This window comes from Gossypium raimondii, chromosome 1 (assembly GCF_025698545.1).
Source record: "Gossypium raimondii isolate GPD5lz chromosome 1, ASM2569854v1, whole genome shotgun sequence".
NCBI lineage: Eukaryota > Viridiplantae > Streptophyta > Magnoliopsida > Malvales > Malvaceae > Gossypium > Gossypium raimondii.
Window position 1 is genome coordinate 37,454,624 of NC_068565.1, and position 18,809 is coordinate 37,473,432.

The following is an 18,809-nucleotide window of genomic DNA, read 5'->3' on the forward strand; positions in this document are numbered from 1 at the left end:
ACATGAGAAAAATATTAGTTGCAAAAATATATATATATATAAATATACATATATATATATAGTTTTTTTTAAAATAAGGAAAAAATATTATTATTTGATAATAAAAAATAATGATAAAAAAAACTAAATTGAATTGCAGTTTAAAAAAAAATGGGTAAAATCCGCAAATAGTAAAAATCAAAGGACTAAATTGAACGCGCGAATTACATAGAGGGGCTGGAAGGGAAATTTTCCCTTCTCCTCTAAAACGACGCCGTTCCAGTAGGATTAAATTGAAATGGAAAATAAATTAAAGAACAAATTTAAAAACACAAAAAAACCTAATTGAAAATTCATTAAAAGGCAGAGGGGTCAAAAGTGCAATTTGCCCCTCCGCATGAAAAACGCGTGGATCCTGGGTTCGGGTCAGGTCGACACGCGGATCCTCCCCTTAAAACGGCGTTGTTTTCAATTGGCTATTTAAGCCAAAATTAAAACAAAAATTTCATTTCAAAAACAGTTTTAAAAAAAAACCAAATTCTTCTAAAAAAAAACTCTCTCAACCCCTTAGTCCTCCGACCATCGATTGATCGCCATCGATCCCAAGCCACAGTGCACGGCCACCGATCTCTGGCGCTGGCACCACCGTCTGCGGTGGCCGGAAAGGGGAAAAATTTCTCGATTTGACCCTCTAAACCCCCTGAGCCTAAATCCGGGTTCAAATCTCACAAAACTCCAACGGAAGTCCCCTTAAAAGCACTGAAACCTTTCGGCTTCCGGTCGTCTTTCATCGGAGACAACACCCTCAGCTATCCATGGCGATCTAGGGCTCCGAAACACAGGTTGTGTCTTCCCTTCCCCTATTTATTTTATTTGCATGCATATACTGGTAAAAAAATAATAAATAAAACAATAAGTAAAAACTGTAAACAACCTTCGATTCGTTTGTTTCTCTCCTTGTGTTGTAAAAAAAGCTTTTTATTGATTTGAAATTATTCACATAAAGATATTCGATGGCCTTTTATAGCCATATGAAACTAAAACAACAATAGAAACAAGAAATTTGCTTGATTTGATCTTGATTCGATTTGATTTTCTTTCCTTTCTTGTGTTTGCAGGTGAAGATTCGCTCTGGCAAAAGCGAGCTTGGTGGTTATTGTATAGATGACCTAGAAACCCTAGGGTTTCTAATTTTTTCCGGGCCATTGTATTTGGGCCTATTTTATTTCTGTTTGGGCCATGTATTTTGGGCCACCTTATCTGGTTTTGGACTTGTAAAAAAACTGGACTTTTATTTATTAAGGGCCGGGCAAAATTTAGGCATTACAAATATTATATACATAAGAGCAACAATTTTATATCCTACATTATGCAAATACTAACATCCATATTAGCAAGAAAATGAATTAAAAAGTTAATCTTAAAAAGTACAAGCGAATTAAATAAAATGTAACAAGTTTTAAAATAACAAAAAAACAACATGAAAGAAGGAAATTATATATTTAAAATAAATCATATACATATATAGAAATTTGAAGTAAATTAAAAATAAGGTTAAAAATAAATACTACTTAAAATAATAGCATCCAAATAAATTTTAAAATAAATATCATATAAGAAGAAAATCAAATACATAAAATAATATACATATATTAATTTAAGATCAAGAACACATAGGGAGTGAAAAGCTTCACGTAAGTAATAATATATGCTAATATGCAAAAGTGAAATAAACTAAATATATGCGGATATTTAAAAGAAGTAAAGTATGTATATAGCAATAGGTATAAAAGATATATATAGTTTAAAATTAAATAATATACATTACGTACATACATATACGTATAATAAAAATAGTTTAAAAATAGTAGTAAATAATAAAGTAATATATGTAAATAGGTAAATAGAAATGTAATTGAATATAATAATGATAACAATAATAAATAGTAATAAAAATAATAATAGTAAATTAATTAATAGCAAAAAAAATATCAATCAGGACTAAATTGGAATGAAAATAGAAATTTCGGGGCCAATCCGTGATAAATAAAAATGAAAAGGGGTCGAATCGGGTGCGCGAGGAACAAGGAGGGAGTAAAGCGGATAATATCCCCGCCCTCCAAAATGCTGCATTGCGGCATTGACTAAAATAAAACGAAAATCAAATTAAAAGGCGTAAATTAAAAAGAAAAGAATCGATTTGAACACGTCGCAAAAGAGAGAGGACCCTCTACGCAAATCTCCCAACTGAAGCCAAAACGCGCGGATCCTTCCCCGGGTCAGGTCACCGCGCGGGTCGCAAGCCTCTAAACGGCGTCGTTTTAAAGCCACTTAAGCAGGCTCAAAACGGCGCCGTTTCTTTGGTTATGAAAACTAACTAAACCCTAAATCATTAGCCTCCGAGCCACTTTAAATAGATCCAAAAACTGAATCTTTCCCCTCTGCCGCCTCCAAATGTGAAACCCCCTCCGGCTCTGATTTGAACGGAGCAAACAGGGCTCCGTCAGTGTGCTTTTGCGAAGGTAAGATTCTTGTCTTTTTCTCTTTTTATTTTAAGTATATAAAAAAGGAAACAAGAACAGAACGATAAAAAAAGAAAGAAACTTTGAAAAAAAAAGAAAAAAAATAAATCACCTTCAAAAACTCAGTCTTTTTGCTTTTTGATTTTTTCGGTATGGATGTTGTGTGTAACCCTTACAAATTATGGAAAATGGCTTTATATAGTCGAAGATAAAATGAAATAAAAATTACAACAAAATATATTTCGCTTCTTTTTTATTTGCTGCTGTTTTCTGTTCGTTTTTGCTTGTTTGCTTGTGTGCAGGTATGGCCGTATGGAGTAGTGGGCGTGGAGGCGTGGCACGTGGCGGTGGCGCACGTGCGAGGGAAGGCCCTGGTGGCTGCGGTGCTGAAGGCTCGTTGTGGCTGCTAGGGTTTTGGCGTTTGGGGAATGTTTTGGGCTAGGTTGGGCTTGATTAGGCTTTGGGCTAGGCTAGTGTTTGGGTTTTTTAAGTTTTGGGCTTGCTGATGTAATTTGGGTTTATTATTTTTTGGTCTTGTAACTATGGCCTGATGGACTTTTAATAATTTTTTGTTTTTATTTATAAAATTGGGCCGGGCAAATTGGGTATTACAGCTACCAATGGGCAAGTCGATCGGGCATAATGAAAATCCTATCTTGGAATGTTCACGGATTGGGGAGTACGCGGGAATATAGAAGGCTTCGTTTCATGATAAAGTCTATTAATCCTCAAATTATCTTCTTCATGGAGACAACTAGATGGCGGAAGGTTTTTGAGAGGACTTAGTCTTGCGTGGAATGGCAATGATTTGATTAGCATTCAATTTTTTTCAAAAAATCATATTGATGTCGTCATCAATGGAGGTGATAATAATTCGATATGGAGCCCCGAATGTGAGATATAGAGAGGGTAGTTGGGATTGATTTGAAGTCTAAAAAGATATTGTAACATGCCAGGGATTATTTGTGGTGATTTTAATGAGATCTTATATTCACATGAAATAAAAAAGAGATGCTCCAATGGATGAAAGGTGAATGGAAAATTTTAGACAGGTGTTGGAGGAATGCAATCTAGTGGATTGATGTTTTTTGGGACCTTGGTTCACTTGGGAAAGGGGGAACTTATCATAGGCTAATATTCGTGAACGATTGGATAGAGGGTTAGTTAACTCAGATTGGTTAAATATTTTTCCTAATTTTTCAATTGAACACCTTCCACATTCATTTTCGAATCATTGTTCGTTGTTAGTTCAGATAGATAAGGGTGCAAATTGTGAAAAAAATGAACTTCAAATTTGAAGCTTGGTAGGTATTGGAAGAATCTTGTGGAGATATCATTAGCCAAGTATGGGAGGCTACATCGAGTGATGTCTTGAAAAAATTGGAGGTTCTATTAAAGGCCCTTATAGAGTGGAAAAAACATTGTGAAAGAGTCAAGGTGGTGTATCAAAGAAGCTGAAGAATAGATTGGAGATGTTCATTGAGGGGGAAATGGATGATGGGACAATGATAGAAATTATGAATGTTAAATTGTAATTAAATTGGGAGATAGAGAAACAAGAAGTTTATTGGGAACAGAGGGCTTAAGCTAACTTGCTAAAATTGAGGGATAGGAATACTACGTTTTTCCACAAATTTGCTTCCCAAAGGGGGCACATGAATTGAATTAGGGGTTTGGAGAATGCATCGGGGTTTTTAAGAATGAAGAGGATGAAATCGAGGAAATTGCTTGAGAATATATCTCCAATCTGTTCACAACTAGAGGTATAGGTGATATGGGCTATATTTTTTCAGGAGTGGAACATTGTATGATAGATGAGATGAACCGAAGCCTTATGGCAAAATATTCAGTTGAAGAAGTGTTTGAGGCCTTAAACGGAATGGGTCCGACCAAAGCTGCTGGAAGTGATGGCTTTTCGGCGATATTTTTTCAGTACTTTTGGCATATCATTGGAAGCGACATGAGCAATTTTTGCCTAAATATTTTGAATGAAGGTATGTCCTTGGAACCATGTAATGTTACCCATATTGTTCTTATACGAAAAATTTCTTAGCCCACAAATCTATCCAATTTTAGACCCATTAGCTTCTGTACAGTTCTTTATAAAGTCATATCTAAACCTGTGGCGAATTGTTTTCAAAAAGTTTTAGAATGTTGCATCAATGAGGTTTAAAGTGCCTTTGTCCCGGTCAAATTCATATCTGATAATGTCTTTTTTACTTATGAAATTTTACATGCATTTAAGAAAAAAAGAAAAGGCAATAAAGGGAGCTTGGGATTAAAATTGGATATGAGCAAGGTATTGAGACTCACCAACCATAATGGAGCTAGAAGAAGACATCATCTTTTATGGTTTGAATAGATGGAAGTTGAGCTGCCTCAAGGATCTTCTCTTGGTTGTTAGACCGTCTTTTAGAGACTAGCTCTAATACTAATTGTTAGCTTGATAAATCAAATCGAAATTGCCAATAGGGGGTGAATTGACCTTTAAAAATTTTGGAGGAAGTAAGGAAAGAAAATGAAACAATGAACACAAATATTTAGAGTGGTTCGGTCCCAATTGCCTACTCCACTACATTAGCTTTCCACTACCTTAGCTTTCCACAACTAAGGATTTTCCCAAATTCACTAATTTGTTTAACCTTTGAGGACAAGGTTTAACCTTACAACCCTTTTAAAATTTCTACCCTAAATCTTAAGATAAACTCTCTCAAAGAATTACAAAGAAGCAAACAAAAAGATAATCCTAAGAAGATCAGAATGTTTGCTAGTTAAGTACAAATAAACAAGAATACACTTGAGCAAAAGAAAGACAATAAGAGCTCACAAGTGTGTACAAGAGAATTATGGAAGTATTGAGTACAAAGGTTATTTGATTGATGCTTTTTGCTTGAATATGCTTTCTTGTTGTGGTAGGATCTTTAGAAGCTGTTATTTATACTCCCTAATTGATTTTCAATAGTTAAGGTTGTTGTGGTAGTTAATAGAGTCGTTGGGGATGTGAAAACCAAAGCATTTAATACACCTGTAACAATGTGTATTGATACCAAACAAAAAGGTATCGATATGTTTTTTTTATAATAAATGCTAAATTCAGTGACAGTTGGAGTTTAACTATCGATACCAAAACAATTTTTATCGATACTTTATAAAATGGTATCGATACTGGATCGATACATAATTGGTTTTATGAGAAACAGAATGCCAATTCGGTCTTGTTTCTTTCAAGGGGTATCGATATTTTTAAATTATTGATACTTGGCCAAAAAGGTCAATTCTGACTTGTTTGAAAGATATTTTGACTTGATAAAATGGTAGAAGACCTTTTTACTTAGTCAAAATCATTTTAACTTGATTTTAAAGTTGTGTAAAAAATTTTCTAAGAGTTCAAAATAGATTTTTACAATTTTATCTCTTAGACTTCAATATGAAAAATTATTTTATAATTTTTATTCAAATTTAACTTTATTAAAAAACATTTTCATTTTTTATATCAAAATATATTTTCAAATAAAGACATTTTATTTCTAAAGGAATAATAAAAGAACTTTCAAAAATAAATCCAATTCCATTTTTGGGTTGAAAGAACCATATGAATTGGGCGAAACTAAAAAGATTAGTTAATCGGTAATAAGATGATTCACAAATCATCCATTCAAATTCAATTTATGGCGTGGATAAATTATTCATTAATGAAAAAAAAAGATCGACTAAGAGAACAAACACAATAAAAAATTCTAATTATAAAAGACAAGAAAAATGAACTTCTAATTCAAGAAATAAATAGTGATTCTAACAAAATAAGTTATCATGATAAAATATTAGAATCAACAAAAAAATTTTTGGCAAATGGTAAAAAGAAAAATATTTGGTTAAATCGAAAATTCTATTTTTTATTATAAAATTTTCATTGAAAAGATATACATAGATATTCTTCTATATATCATTAATATTCCAAGAACCAATACCCAACTTTTCTTGAATCAACAAAATAAAAATGACTGACAACTTCATTCACAGTAATGAAGCAAATCAAGAAAGAATCAATAAAACAACTAAAAATAACACTCATTTTTTCAACTATAAAACCTCACTTTCTTTGCTTTCTAATATTAGTATTAAAAATAAAATGAAAAAGCTTTTGTGACTTATCCTCCTCTCACAAGCATATGTATTTTACAAATTATCACAAACCCAAATTATTAGTTTTATAAATTCAAACATATCCTTCAATATCATGGAACATCTCTTTTCTTAAAATGAAATAAAAGATTATTTTAAAGAACAGGGAGTATCTCATTCTAGATTAAGACATCATTATGGGTTAAGATAGAAAATGATTTGACATTCGGAATGAATGAATAAAAAACTGGTTAAGGAGTTGTTATCAATACGATTTATTTCAGAATAAATGGCTTAAATTAGTACCAGGACAATGGCGAAATAGAGCCAATCAACACTATCTCAATTAAAATGTCACCCTATCTCAATTAGCAACATTATTAGTATAGATGCAACTGATGGAAGTAATGAAGTGTACATAATAAAATTAAAATGTATAAAAATATTTTTAATAAATATTTAATTAAGTGGTAAATTAAAGGTTTTTATTAATGCAAGTTGTTCGAGTTCAAATCTACCATATACATATTTTTGATGAGTTTTCAAATAAAAATATTAAAATACTGTTGAATAATATAAATTAATTTAATTATGGAAGGATATTTTGTTATTTTTAAATGGATAGTAAATTAAGAGATTCTAAATTATTTTTAACAAATAAATCCTTTAAAGTTTTATTTTGCCTTTGAATGTGCAAACGAAAATGACAGTAATAATAAATCATCAGAGCAATTTGAGAACAATAAAAATGGAAAATGGGACATCTAAAAAGATTTAGAAATTGTAATAGTAAAAATTCGAAATTTTAAAAAAGAACTGTTTGTTATGTTTATCCACTTGGCAATGCCAATATGCTCCACGTCATCCCCCAAACTCATTAAAAGGAAAACAAAGTTGCAAATTCCAATTCGAACTTGGAAATTTCTCTTTACGGGGGGGTTTCTGCGAGTTCCATTATTTGGAAATAACAGCAGCACCGTGTCTCCTCCCCCACAAGCTGAACCTTTGCCTTCCAGTTGTTTTTCTTATCCAGTCAAACAACGGGCTACATCATTCTCCCTCATTTGTTTTACCCTAAATTAATTTTTTTAATAGAACTCTTTTGATTACAGGGTCTAGGAATTTTTCATATTCCAATTTCCAGTTCGATCTTGGCTGAGAAAGAAAATGATGAGAAGCCGATTGGAAAATCAGCGGCATGAGGATCAGTATTCGAGGGCTTTCCACGAGCTGTGGGGACTGGTTATGAGCCTTCTACGATCGCCGCTAGCTCCGGTTCCTTCCGCCAGCCAATCACCGGCGTTGTCCACAAGCCCTCATTCCCCACCAGTACCGACAATGAAGAAGATATCACCGTCCGGATTCGCTTTGCTGATGTTAGGGACATCGGTTTCGTTGATGCTGTGTGGATCAGTTACTTTCTTTATAGGATTCATGTTGATGCCTTGGCTTCTTTGTTTGGTCATGGTTCTTTACATTGCTGGAATTGTTTCTGCGGTTTCCATGTTATGTCGTTCTACTATTTGTTATGCCATGGCCCCTCTGCTGCGGCGGAAGGAAATTCCTGGTAGTTTTTTTATTTTATTTTATTTTAGAGGATACTGTATGCACGGGTTGTTGTCTTTGGCATTCAATATTACGTCTTCTTTACGTTTTGATTTCATGATTTGGATGTTTCATTTTTTACAAACATTCGTTGTGTTTTGTTATCTGATTCTAGGTTTTGTGATGCTTTAATTCTACTAAATAGGTCTTTTACAGAGCAGGAATTAAATCCCTAGAATTTGCAGAATAGAGCTTCGTAATGAACGACTGGCTTTCAAGGTGAATTTTGATTCTCCTGCGTTTTATATCTGGAATACTCAGAATGCTTTAAATTATTAAACTTTATGCGTTGATCTTCAATGCGTGCTTTTAATGCCATCAATCGTGAAAACTTTTGTTGAGACTGAAAATATGTCTAAGAATTACCTAAACGTAATAAATGCATTTGTTTTGGGCACTCACTGAGATTATGGGTATGGCAAGTTCAGCATATGACAAAAATTGCTGGTGTGGAAGAAGGCAATAGCTAGTAGTGGATTGTTTATACAGTTGTTGGCTGATCAAACTAGCTGAATTTGATGAATAATATGGCAGCAAACTAGGTGAGTTTACTTTGTTGTATCTGACATCTCTGCTTTTCAGCATTCATTTGTTATGAAGAGACTGAATATTTGTTTGCATGAAACTACCTTTGCCTTTATTTTGCTTAATATTTTGTGATAGGCATTGCAGAGTGGAAGCTGATGCGGGTGATTGGTGCTGCATATACAAGAGAGTTTAGCAGGTTTCTTCAAGTATTAATGCTGATTATATTCTTGGTCTAGTTGAAGCATTTAACTCATCAATGAGTGTTCTTATTTGCCACTGGAAATGGGATGCTTCCCTTCTCAGGTGCTATCCAAAATGGAAATGAATATGAGAAAGATTCAAGAAATTGAGCTTTCTTAATAAGCCTTTTGATTTTAAAAGATGCATGGCTTGTATAATATTAGAGATTATGAAACTCATCCTAAACTTGTCTCCAATCTGAGTTCCAGTTGAAGGGTATTTCTAGGGACATGTTGCTTCAGCGATAAGGTGATGGGATTGGGATGGGAGGACTGAATAAGATATCATAGGGATTATTTGCAACATCAACTTTTCTGCATCCCTTCTATTTTATAATTATTTTTAATTCATAAATATTAATTCTTATATATTTATGAAAAAAAAGTCATACTTTTTGAATTTAACATAAATATTATTGTAATAAACATATTACTTCAATTAATTAATTTGCAAAATTTATTTTTATATTTAAATGTTTGACTAATAATTATTAAAAAATATTTTTATTAAACATTAAACATTAAATAATATATATAAATGTTACATTTAATTTCAAATATCACAGGTAAATTAAATTAAAATTTAAGTAATTCATCTTTAATTTTAAATAAATTAATTAGATAGTTTCCTAATTCAATAAACCTAATTAGAATAAATAAAAATGTTAATATTATTTTAAAATTACTCTATCAAATATAATATTTATTATAGTATATGTTAATTCTCATTGAAAAATTTTATTATCAAAATTTATTAATTTTAAATTAAAACTATACTTCTATATAACATTTTAAATAATTATTTAAAACATTTAGCTTTAATTACTTTGTAAAACGTTCTAAATCTTGAGTAATTAAATTTGAGACTTACCATATACAATCATATGTAATTGCTATATACCATTAATTTATAGAAGCCCAATAATTTATGAAGTCACGTATAAAATAATTGATAAATCAACCCACAAAGATAAAAATAAAATAAAAATAAATAAAAATATTTTTATTTTTATTTTTATATAATTAATAAATTGATCTCATAAAAATCTGAAATTCTCCTATAATAAAAATTCGAAAATAATCCACCAAAATTTTTAATAAAATTATTTTATATAAAAATAAATGAATCTTCTCCACTACTAAAATTCAAAAATTCTTAATCTTTTTATTTTCCTTCAACCCTCCTTACTTTTCTACTCAAATTTCTTTTAGTCGCCTTCACACATTCTAGAATTTTACAAGATATGTAATCAACCTTTCAATAGTTTTAAGTGGGTCTCCTGATTTGGTAGTGACTTTCTTTTCTTTTTAAGCTTTATTGATTAATCTCTAAAAATTATGATTGTTGCTAACTTCTAGAAATTTAAGATTTTGATTTTTCTTGTAATCCATTAGGATTTTTTTATGGTAGTTTTAATTTTTTTATTAAATGAGTTTGTGATGATTTTATATGAGATTCTAACATCTTGACTAAGTAATAATTTTAGAGGTTAATTAATACAAATCATTGAAGAAATTATGATTAATTGTATTTATGGTCTTGAATTTCTTGAATATTGACTAGAAATTTAATATTTTTATTCAAAATAATTGTTGCTAGTGTGATTATTGTAAACCTTCGTGAAAGCTTTTGTGCTTAAAATTTAAATTCATTTATTCTAAATGTTTAATAGGAATGGAAAATATTTTAATAGAAAACTAATAGTAAAGTAGAGTATTTTCTAAAAGAAAGGCTTAAATTTATTCATTTTAAATGTTTAATAAGAATAAAAATATTTTAATAGAAAACTAATAGTAACATAGAGTAATTTCTAAAGGAAAGGCTTAAATTTATTTGTTTTAAATGACGGCTTGTGTTGATTTTGTTAGTTTCTATTGCAAGTGTGGAAATACTATTTTGCAATGACATTTTTGAAAAAACATTTGAGGAATCGAATTAGAGATTAATGGATGAATTATTGTTTGACTACATATGTTGAGAAAGATATTTTAACAACATTGATAAGGAGAAAATAATTCAACGGTTTTAACATACCAAAAAGTGTCGTTTTACAATTATAAAAATGGTACATATTATTCAAATTTATTTGATGTACATTTTCTTTTAGTTTCCATTTTAATAGTTTTGTAATGGTTTTACATTTAACCAACTACATTGGTTTACCCATGATTAATATTATGCATTAGTTTATATGACTAGGGATGGCAACTGAATGGGGCGGGGGCAGATAATGCTAAATCCACTACTACTCCATAATTGGCACGCTCTACTCCACTACTTACTGCGCACCACTATGGATATATAATCTTGAAAATCACTCCCAACTTCATGGATGTTGGATGCATATATCCCGACCCATTGCATCCCAAGCAATTTAATTTTTGCTAGTTATCTTTAATTTTTTTTTCAATCCTTTTAAAATCAAATAAATATTTAAACATATTCCTCCAAAAATATTTTCAAAAATATTTAAGCATAAAATATATTGTTTTTCTATATTACATTATTACCTTTTTAATAGTTTATACATACAAGAATAAAATGATAAATTTATAGCGCGAAGTGGGTCAGAGCAGGACAAGCAATTATCAAAATCATTCCATACTTACTATCCGAAAGAAAAAATTTACGTGCTTCCCTTCGTATCCACTTTTCAAACAAAAAAATTCGTTCCATCTAGAGCAGGTTGGATCGAAATTCATAGGGCAGTTCGAATTTTACTATCTCTATATATCGCTTTTATATATATTTTTTTAAAAATGACCTTACAATCCAATTTTTTTGCTTTTTTTTTCTTCAGAACCTAATTAGGTTTTTATAGAAATCAAAGTTAACAACTAATTAAGCATAGCAAAAGAAACGACACGAGACTCGGATGAGCAAAAATAATCCAGAAGCTCTACTCTCATATTGTTTTGTTTTGCATTAAAATATACTATAAGTACCAATAAGTGTTATGTGCAATATTGGTAAGATACATTATATTTTTAAGGAGAGACACAAGTTCGAATTTTGGAGACAGCTTTGTTGGGAGGACAAACCCCAAACCCTAAATATAGACTCTAAAATAGACATAAATAATACCAAAATATATAGACCATAGGTATTTCTACTCTTCAAAATTTTGAAATTTAATCTTTTTACTTTTATCTCTATTTTCCTTTATTTTTCAAATTTCAAAATTCATATCCAATTGTTAACACTATTTTTTTTTGTTAAATTTGTTGTTGTGACATAAGTAACAATCAATGGCGAATGTAAAGGGGCAAGCAGGATCCTGAACCCCCCCCCCAAAAAAAAAGAATAATTACAATTTTTCTCTCATATAAATTATTAATTATAAATTTATATACAGCGAAATTGCACTTTGGCTTCACAAAAATGAAAAACATTTTGTTTAGTCCTTTTCAAAAATGATGTAATCATAAACTAATATATGATAAAATTATATTTTGACTTCTCAAAATTTATAATTCAATTTCGACCCTCCTAATTCACCACGGTAAAAATCTAACTAAAAATTGACACAATGAACCTAAATTTAATAAAATAATTTTAATAGTGTTAACATTGTACCTTAAATTTGAAATATGAAAAGTGAAAGGATTAAATTCCTAAAAATAAAAGTATAAGGATTAAAATTTAAATTTATGAAGAATATAGGAACTTATGGCATATTTTAACATTTTGTTTGTATTTTAACTTTGGTTGGGTCATTGGGTTGAGTTAGATAGAATTGGGATAAAAATAAATAAAACTATTAGGACATCCATTAGCTGGGCTAAGCAATTTGATTTAGCTTATAACAAAGATTCACCAACACAACTTGTTACTACTTCTAACCTTCCTCTATCAGGTGATTGGATTATATTACATATTGATGGTGTTGTTAAGACTATTGCAGGTTTTGCTGCTGCTGGGGGTGTAGCACGAAATCAGAATGGAGATTGGATCTTAGGGTTCAATCATTATTTAGGGGATTGTTCAGTTTTTGATGCAGAGTTTTGGGATGTTCTCGATGGACGGATTCTTCTTAAAAGATTCGTTTAATAAGGTTTTGATTCATATAGATAATCTAAAGGTGGCTAACACTTTCCAAAATAGACAATTGGCAGATCCAACCTCAGCTTTGATGAGAAGGATTTATCAGATATTAGAGACTATGGATCAATGGAACATCAGACACATCCCAAGGGAGAGAAATCAAGTGATAGATTGCATTGTTAAGATGGATTCTGATATGATAACTGAAGTGCAAGTATTTAAAGACGTATCTGAGCATATTGGAGCAAGTTTATGTGTTGGCAGAGTTAATGGTTTTTTTTTCAGCATATGATGGTTTAATTTAGTTTTCTTTTGCATTGTTTTTCTTACAAAAAAAAAACTATTGGGTCGAATGTAAAAAAATTAAAACAATAACTCAAGGAATTACTAAAACTCAGTTTAACCGGTTCAAATGGTTTTTATTTTCGAATTAATGAAAGTTTTAAATGGCTCAATCCAAAAGTGGTTCAACATCAATGCTCAGGCTGATGACCCAACTAGTTTTCAATTCAATTGATCTAATCGAACAATTCGATCTAATTTCAATAATACTACAAATAGTAATTAATTTAAATTTAATTTGAATATTAAATTTTTTATTATTAACTTATATAACTCATAATACCAACGATAAAAAAATTTCTATTATATTATTTTGGAAAAATTTCTTAGCCGTCCAATTAAAAAAAATTAGCCATTCATTTAATTTTTTGTAATACCCAATATTGGCGAGTCCTAATTTTGAACGAGTAGCTCGAAAGAATCTAAGTGGCACGGTCTTATCCACCCAATTGGCACTTCTGGCGTATACGTAGGGCACATAGCTAATGTTAGAATATGAGGTAAGGATTGCTCTCATAATTATGTGAATATGTACAAAAGAAGGGATTGGTAAGTGTATCAAGGATTCTTAGGTAATGAGGGTATCGCCAAAGGTAACACGCCAAGTTGGTCTAGTTTGTAACATCCCACCTGGTAAATCCCTAGTGCTCGAGTGTTGTTTTAGGAGTTATACACCAATTTGGACACAATTATGTTAGTTTTAAGTTATATTAGTAAGGGTAAATTGGTAATTAGTTAAATAAAAACAAAACAAATGAAAAAATGCTATCATCTTCTTCATATTTTTGTGTTTCAACTGAATTCTCCATGGAAGGGGAAGCTTGAATTTCGGGTATGATTTTGTGATCTGTTTTTAATGATTTTTATGTTTTTAAGATCGTTGCAACTAGGTCCAGCTAGCCTGTACCTTCGTTTTTGGATCTGTTAAAACTTTTGGAAGTTACCATTGATGAATATTGGTTGTTTATGATGATAATTATATATTTGAAGCTTTGATTATGATATTTGGTTGTTTTGTAAAGTAATTTTTGTTAGATTTTGATTTAAAGATTAAATTGTCAAAATGTCAAAATTTCAAGGTTTGATGGTGAATTTGATGTGTTATAGGGACTGTTAAAGGGCCTAGAATAATCGACTATAATTTGATTATGAGAAAATTGTCAATTTGATGATTTTTGGGTTAGAGGATTAAATTGCAAAAGTTGTAAAAGTTTAAGGAAAATGTGTAATTAATGAAAAGTTAAGGGTCATATACATTGAATGGAATGTGAAATATGTATGAGATTAATATATTTTATTTAATTATTATATAGATTAAAACTTGGGTCAGAAAGACTAATTGAGGAAAAGGTAAAATAGTAGATTAGTCCTTGTGTGTTGATCGACATTAAATAGTAGGTAAGTTCATGGTATTTCAATACATAAATGAATTGCTACTTGTGTTCTTATATTATGATTCTTTAATTAATATGTTTATAGAAAATTATTGTATGATTGTACATACGTGCCCCTGTTTGTACCTTGGTACCCATGATTGCACATACGTGCCCCTGTTTGCACTTCGGTACCCCTGATTGCACATACGTGCCCCTGTTTATACTTCGGTACATTGAATGCACTTTAGTGCCCCTATTTATACTTCGATAACTCTAAAACAACTATTATATGAACTATATTTATTTTTATTTAGATTACATGTTACACTATGCCCTTACTAAGCTTTGTAAGTTTATCGGTTCTTATGGATTGTTTTGTAGATAAATGTTGCTGATAGTTTGGAAGGATCATTCAACTGGCTCACACTATCCATCTAAGTTGTTAGTTTTTGTATCTCCTAGGGTAGTGGCATGTATATATAGATAAATATGTTAGTTTGGTACACTTTGATACTTTACCAAATTATGTCACTTGGTTATTTTAATATACTTGTAAATAAGGTTCTTTTTGGTGTAATTAGAGTGGTTTGAAGATGATTATTTGTGGTATGTTTTGGTACATATTTGAACTAGGTTATCAGGTATGAAATGAGGCAATATTGATATGTTTTGATAGTTGATGTGTTGACATAATTGTGGTGTCTTTGAATGGTACGTTGGTTAGATGATTTAGGGTGTCCAAAAATGGCATGTTTATGTGGTTGAAAATGATGTTTAAGTCCTTTGGATGTATGCTTAAATGGTTATATTTGTTAGGTGTGAATTGATTGTGAAATGGCTTGATTTTAAGTAAATTTTAGGTTCACACGGCCTAGGACACGAGTTGTCACATGACCGTATGAGGCACACAGCCGTGTGTTGTTTGAGAATTTATTAGGGTTCAAGTCAGTAAGTTACACAGGCGTGTGACATGACCGTGTAACCCTACTCAGTGAGTTACACAGGTGAGGACACGGGATGGGACACAGCCGTGTGTCCCTTGTTTGAAAGTTACACGGCCTGGGGTGATGTCACATGGCCTAGCCACACGACCATGTGACCTTTATTTCCAATTTTTACAATTTTTTTATAATTTTTCGTTTTGTTTCAAATTAGTCCTGAATTGCTTCCAAGTTATTTCTAGGGCCTCGAGGGCTCGATTTAGGGACAAAATGTATGAGAAAGAATGGTTTATAATATATTTAGATTATTAAATGTTATGATGTTTAAATGTTTCCAATTGTACAGTAATGCTCTGTAACCCTAATTTGACAATGGAGATGGGTTAGGGGTGTTACATAAAGTGTTGGTTATGTTCTAGTAAGATGGTTAGGAATGAATGATAGACTTGACCTGAAAATATTTATTTATACATATAACTGTGGATTGTTGTACACGTTTTCTTACAGCTATTAACCACCCATATGAAAAATAAAATAGGATTTTGACGTGTGACAAGTTCTTATAGGGATAAAAGTTGCATATTAGATAATTAGAAATGGGAAAGAAGGAGAGTTTTTCCTCCTTCATCAATAAGAATTTCTTTAGTCTAGATCTGAAGCAATCTGGAGTGCTTCCTTCTTTCACGAAGGTTGAGGTGTTGATTTGGATCTCCACCTATGAGAGCTTCATGCCAATAAGTGGTTGAAGCTGACCATTCGAAGGAAGTATGGATCTGGAGTTTGGAGCTGAAAAGGGGGTAAAAACCAAGTGAGTCCCTAAACTGAATCTTATATGCATATTATGCCTTCTAGAAACCTCCATGCTAATTGACCAAATTGTGAAATTTAAACTAGTAAAAATGATGTGATGACTCTGGTGGGGAAAGGAAGATTTATGATCCTGCATGTATGAATTGTATGAAGTTTGATGGTCTAAGTACAAGGCATGAGTCTGAATGATATGGTGTGCATATGAGTCGAAAAACATGAATATTTATGTCACAAGCAAGTCATTGTATTATAAGTCTATGCATGGTAAGTTTGTGTTTGTTTCTAGAGCCGTCAAAAGGGTCCGTTAGGACTAAAAACACGAATATCTAAAAGGACAAGTCCATGGTCATGGCGTTGAAGACCATACCATGTAAGATTGTAATTGGTGGGTTATGGTATCATATGGGAAAATTTAAGGAATGTTATTTCCTAATGTGGTTTTCTATGTCCTAGTATCACGGGCCACAGTTCAAAGCCCGTGACCATCGCACCAAATGCATCCAATGGAGGTCTATTACTCAGATGGAGATCATTTGGCCCACGAGAACTGGCCCGATTCAAAGAGCTATTAGAGAAGCCTGTCAGATTGAAGCCTGGTTGGCCGGATAATGAAGACATGGAAACGTAGGCTGATATGGTAACTAATCTTAGAAGATAGAGGGAATCATATCTTATAAAGATTAGATTAGATTAGATTAGATTAGATTTGATATGGCATATCTTGTAAATCCCTAAAATAAAGGGATATGGCTAATCTCGTTCGTCGATGTAAATGTATCTTGATCGTCGATTTTGAGGGCGCTCAACTATAAATAGAGAGCCTCCCCCTCAGTTGTACTCACTCTTGTTATTGTTTCATTATTCTTTATGAATAAGAGAATTGAGAGAATTTACTCAAACACTTTACGTGCGCTCTTTCTGTTGTTCTTTGTTGTTCTTCTTTTGGCATAAATCGTTTTCGCTCTTCAATTTGGTGCCTTGGAAGAGTTCTTTAAGAATCCTCACTTGAGTAAAGGCTGACTTAGGTGAGTTTGGACGAATGGATCGCCCAAGGCCGCACGGATTGCAAGACGAAAGGTCTAGCCCCGTGACACTAGGACGATGAGGGGCAAACCTCAGTAAGTGTGAGTCTAGGCAAATCCCTATCGCCTAAATCACCAGGAGAAGAAAAACCTTTATGGTGAACCTATTAAAGGACAGCCTTTGTGGAAAAACTCTAGAAAGGTAAGCCTATATGGTGAACATGTTAAAGGACAGCCTTTGCGGCAAAACTCTAGAAAGGTGAGCCTTTGTGGTGAACCTCTTAAAGGATGCTTTTGTGGCGAGACTTTGGAAGGAAAGCCTTTGTGGCGAGTACTTAATGAAAAGGATGCCTTTGTGGCAATCTCTGGATAAAGAAGCCTGTGAGGCTCTCTCTGAAAATGAATGCCTTCGTGGCGCCATATAATGAATGACCCTTGTGGCAACCATTTGAAAGAAATGCCTCTATGGCAGAATCTGAACAAAAAGAAAGGGACTCATGAAGAACTCTAATAAAGAGAAATTTGAAGTCTTCTAAAGGAACGACAAGTATGAAAAACTCTGAAAGAAAAGCCCTGTAAAAAGTGTTATTGCTAACCCTTTATAATAACATGATAAGAACAACGGGTCTAGAATGCGCCAGAGTATATAGTGAACCCAGAACATTTTGTCTGAAAGGCCCTCTACAATGGGAATGTTTAAAGAATCACGAAAGAATAAGATAAGGAATGCGAGAGTGGTATAGAGGATATGAAAGGCAAGATAGGACCTCAGTGCGAAACATGACTCCTATGGTACAATGAATAGAACCTAAGGAAGGTATCCGCCAGAGTTAAGTTGAAGAATAAAAGATAAGGAGTTAGATAAAACAGTTCTCAAATTAGACTCAGGTAAATGAGGGTTTACTCACTAAGTTTTATTGAATTTACTTCTGTGTTCTTACATCATAGACAATTTGATCGAGGTTAAGCTAGAAGGGACGACCCTAGGGCTACGCCCAAGGAGGGGCGCATTGGGCTGTTATGCATATAGAGCGAGTGAAGCGGCGTGTTTGAGTATGATAAGAACACTGTGATTAGGCTAAGCAAACTACTAATAAAACTAGCAATGTAGATAAAATATGTTGGCCAAATAAGTGATGCCAGTGATATTGTTAAAGGGCAAGATAAGTGTCATATATATATATTTGTACTTGTAAGTTCTCATTGGGTGAAAAGTTTTGTTAAATGGTTGTAAGTATACATTTTACACTAAGATGATTTGTTGGTTGGGCAACATTA

General features: G+C 32.1%; 1 long non-coding RNA gene across 1 annotated transcript; it reads left to right on the top strand.

Moving 5' to 3' along the window:
• Nucleotides 1-7,539: 7,539 nt before the first annotated feature.
• LOC105785740 (uncharacterized) lies at nucleotides 7,540-9,315 on the top strand. Its single transcript, XR_008197899.1, has 4 exons — nucleotides 7,540-8,190; nucleotides 8,374-8,447; nucleotides 8,657-8,770; nucleotides 8,892-9,315. It is a non-coding gene; the product is annotated as an uncharacterized LOC105785740 (long non-coding RNA).
• Nucleotides 9,316-18,809: the final 9,494 nt, after the last annotated feature.